We start from the raw sequence: 5,000 nt of genomic DNA, 5'->3' as shown, positions 1-5,000 counted from the left end.
TCACCTCCTGGCACTGTCTGACGAGACCTTTTCAAACTTTCAAACTTTTGCATGCCTGCGGGAGAGGGAGAGCGGGTGGGAGTATAAGGCGACATTTCATCGTCGTGGTCACGGCGAAAACCGCGATTGACGAAAAGGGTGAGTGGAGTGCGTGGAGGGGTGGGTGGGCGAGGGGGGAGGATGAGAGGAGGTGGAGGGAAGAGGGTAGAGGGATGGATGGAGAGGGGGCAGGAGTGAGATGGGTGAGGGGAGGTGGTGGTGGAACGGTTGGGTGGAAGGGTGGATGAGGGAAGAGAGTGGAGGGGTGGAGGACAGGACGAGCTGGGCCGATAGTTTGTTGGCGAGGGGAGCTAGAAGGACTGGGTGGATGAGTGGAAGGGTGGAGCGGTTGGGTAGAGGATGGATGATGGTTTGCTGGAACGGGCGGGGGGGGGGGGGGGTTGGAGAGAAGCAGAAACAGAAGGGTTAAGGGAACGTGTCGTCTCCTTTCTGCTCATTTTTCTTTTCCTCTGTCTTCGTCGTCTTCTTTCTGCTTCTTTTTCTTCTCTTTCTCCATTTCCTCTATCTTCTTCCTCGTCTCCTTTCTGCTTCGTTTTCTTTTCCTTCTTTTTACTTTCCTCTTTCTTCTTCGTCTTTTTCTTTCTTCTTTTCCTTGTCCTTCTCCTTTTCATTTTCCGTTTTCTTCTTCGTCTTTTTGTTCTTCCTCTTCACCTTCTTCCTCCCCTTTCTTGTTCGTTTTATTATAAGGATTATTGTAATAATTATTATCATTTATTATCATTATCATTGCTATTATTATCATTATTGTTATCGTTGTTATTATCATTATCATCATCATTATCATTATTATTATCATAATCATCATTATTATTATCATCATTATCCTTATCATCATTATCCTTATTATCATTAGTGTTGTTATTACTATTATTATATCTATCCTTTTTATCATCACCATCATTATAATCATTACTTTGCTACTTCTTCGTCGTCTCCTTCTTCTCCTTCCGATTTCTTCTTCTCCACTCATGCATATGTACACGCATACAAAATTTCCATAACAAAGAGTATGCATATTTTCTTCTTCTTTTTTAACTTTCTATTATATACTTTTATGCAGATACACATCCATTAGTCCATCTACCTGTTAAATATTTATAACTTTGTATATAAACTACGTTTTTTTTTTTTTTTTTTTTTTTTTTTTTTTTGTTATTCAGCTCTACACAATTATTCATACTGTCGGTTTTACATACAACTGTTGATAATAAATAAGTTTATTGTAAATCATTCTATATTTCTCATTCTCTCCCCCCTTCCCTCCCTATCCCTTCCTATCGTCCCTCCTCCTTCCCTTCCCCTCCTCCATCCTTCCTTCTTTCTCCCCTTCTCATCCTCCCTCCTGTCCCCCTTCCTTCCTCCCTCCCTTCCCATCCTCCATCCTCCCTTTCTTCCCCTCCCCATTCTCTCTCACTGCCCTTTCCTATCCCCCCTCCTTTCCCATCCTCCATCCTTCCTTCCTTCTCCCCTTCCCATCCTTCCTTTCCTGCCCCTTCTTATCATCACTCCTCCCTTCCTTCCCATCCTCCCTCCTTCCTTCCTTCCCAACCTTTCTCCTTCCACTCTTCCCATCCACCCTTTTTCCTTCCTTCTCCCTTTCCCATCCTCCCTCCTTCCCTTCTATGGTTTGTTTCCATCGAAATTAATATGCAAAATGGATTTCACTTGACTTTCTTGCGTAACGTAATTTCGATGTCTATACCCTTAGGTACTCGATCGAAAATATGCAAAGTATTGTTCAACACAAGGACAAAAACAACACCATAGGTGAAGAGTTTTCTTGTGCTATTAAAATAATAAAAAGAAAATGAGTGTTACTTACTTGTTTGCTAAAACGTAAAAGTGTCTGGTTTTCTCTTTGCACGCAGTATACGACAGATCATTACAGCTGGAGAAAAACCTAACACCTACTGGAGAGCAAATTGAAGAACACACAAGAAAAGACGAGGAAATTGAAATAGAACAAGTAGGTTCCAAAATGTGTACTTAAACACACACACACACACATGCACACACACACACACACACACACACACACACACACACACACACACACACACACACACACACACACTCACACACACACGCACGCAAACGCACCCCCCCCCCCCCCCCACAGAGACACGCACACACATTTATAGGTAAGAGAAAGCAAAGACACGAAAGCGATGTATGCTAACCTGAAAAGCCCTGACAGAGAGGTTGTAGAAAAATACAGAATGATAACATGAAAAGTAAGGAAACAAAGAAGGACAATCTCATGCCAGTCTCTAAAGCAATGGCAGACTGCAACGACCGGGCAGTGAATCTCAACACTATATTACATATATTGGTTATATTACATTACGTATTTGTAATAACTTTTTATCTATTTGGAGCCTTTGATATTGCATACTATACGAGCTAAAGCGAAAATTATCTATGTGATGTCCGGACGTTAGAAACTAAAAGGAACGTGCGATCGAGGATAAGTTCAAGCTAAAATCTATTGACACGTTATAAGATAAAAGGAACATGCGATTGAGGATACATCCAAGCTATATTCTACTGATACGTTCATGAGAGATTCTAAATTCTACCAAGTTGAGAAGGATATTTGAGAGAGGATCGAAAAGAAGCTTTTGTCTGCGGCACAATGTATCATTAGATGTTTTTTGAGTTAGTTTATTTTCTATTAAATGTTAGTTAATGAACTTTTATTTTATCTATTTTCTTCCTCATATTTCGAAAAAACTTGATGCTTGGTTAGTGTTCCTTGTGATTTAAAAGGTTGGAAAAACAATACTGTGTGGCATATACAATGGCTGATTCTTATTCAATAAAACACACACACACACACACACACACACACACACACACACACACACACACACACACAAACAAACAAACAAACACACACACACACACACACAGGATGCCCATCACAAGTAATCAAAATTCCCAAAATAAGGACAGGCAAGAAAGAAAGAAAATCTGGTTATTTAAAAATATGGTTCAGAGATCGAAGATTGCTTTACAAAACAATGAAACATACGTGGAAGCATCTCCCCGTTCAGATGGATGCTTAATTCCCTATGCAAAAGATAGTCAGAAGATCTAAATGAAAGACAAACTCGAGAAAAAAAGGTGGTAGTAAATGTAGGTCCTGAAGAACACCACCAAGAGTATATTATATTTTACTCTTCGTTAGAAACATGTAACAAGGGAGCAGTTGAAATGCTAGTAAATAACACACCGCCAAGTGGCTTGGGTACATCATATGCCCATCAGTGGTTGTGAAATGTGGGATATTCACAATATTGAATTAAATGAAACAGATGTGATTCGCAGACATAGTCCGTAACCGTATCTGGACTGAGGCAACGAAGAGAGCAAATCCTCGTACGACACTATTTGAACATTGGTGTAAGAATCCAACAGGTATATTGTGTGAGCCAGATGCCATGTCTGTTTATAAGTGATTCGACCTACATACACTATAAGGGAAAGCTGTATATTGCAGGAGGAGCTGGGTGATTAGCTAAAGTGTGTAGACAACATCGGAATGAGAGGGTTGCATCAGGGTTTAGGAACAATTAGCTCTACACTTCAATGCAGCCGATAAGAGTTTGACGTCGGGTCTTCTCAGAAAGGCACAAAGCGTTGCCAATCGGGCGTGTGGCTTATTAAGGATATCACTTATGAGCCAGTGAAAGAAATTGCGTTTGCTTCAAGTTGATTATGCTCTCCAGTTCTGCGAATTAGTTTCACGTACCATCGTTCTTTGAATGTGATTTCTTGTAGAACTTTTTTGGCTCAGAACTAGAGCCAAATTTAGAATCCTGTAACTTCCAGTACACTATGCACACATTCGTTTGTAGGTATGTAGTTCTTTGAAAAATTCTCACACACTGGTTAACTTTTACTGGACTACTCATAATATGAAAGTGAAAACGTGCACATTATTTGTGCGTTTTCAGTCTTTAATTTCAATAATATATTATTTGTATTATAGACTGCAGGTAGAATTAGCTTTTCGTAAGTGTTATAACCAGTATCTGAGGTTGTGCAATACCTGAATGAGCCTTTTGGTCCTACTAATTCTACCTCTTCGTTTCCTAACGGTCTGACATTGTCGAGTCCAAATTTATCAGACGTAAGCCGTATTAGTTGGTTCTTTATTTATTTTTCTCTAGGAAAAGACATGGCAGTTAACCAAAATTATATAAACATGTTATGGTGCTAGACTAGCTTTGACATTTTCAAATAAAAGCTGTTAACGTCAGCCATAATATTATTCCACAGTTGCCTTCCCGTATTTACATCCAACCGACTCCAAAATTGGCAAACAGTGCATTAATGTGCATTTATTGCCGCATGATATGTAGAAACTGATTTCCAAATCCGGGAAACATGAAACTTATCGATAGCATTTTTACTCGACTAACCGTGTCCCTATATATAGCAAGAGCAGGTAAAGCAACCATGGGTGTCTTAGTGTTTGCCAAAGACAGCTCGAGTAGTTCTTGTCAAAAGATTTTCTTCGTACAAGTTTGTACCTTTTTGCTTAAAATTTGCGTAAGCAAATATGCGCATGCATACTGGGTTGTATATGCCTTTGGATAACGTAAACATGAAAGATATGTATTTATTATCCATACTTCAATTTTATTTAATAATCAAACACAAAAAAAATAATTGTCTGAATACATACAAACACTCACACATACACACATACACGCACGCACGCACGCACGCACGCACGCATACACACACACACCCACACGCACGCATACTGTGTGCATAAATGTGTTGGTGTGTATGCATATAGATAGGTGTGTGGGTGTAGCTTCATGTATGTGTGTACAAGAAAGTTTGCGCGTGAATATATGTGTTTGTTTGAGTGTATATATACGCGCACGTAGGCATAGACTGAATTTTATCTTGCTTTCCCAGATTTT

The sequence above is a fragment of the Penaeus chinensis genome, chromosome 35 (assembly GCF_019202785.1).
Source record: "Penaeus chinensis breed Huanghai No. 1 chromosome 35, ASM1920278v2, whole genome shotgun sequence".
NCBI lineage: Eukaryota > Metazoa > Arthropoda > Malacostraca > Decapoda > Penaeidae > Penaeus > Penaeus chinensis.
This window is presented reverse-complemented; position numbering follows the sequence as displayed.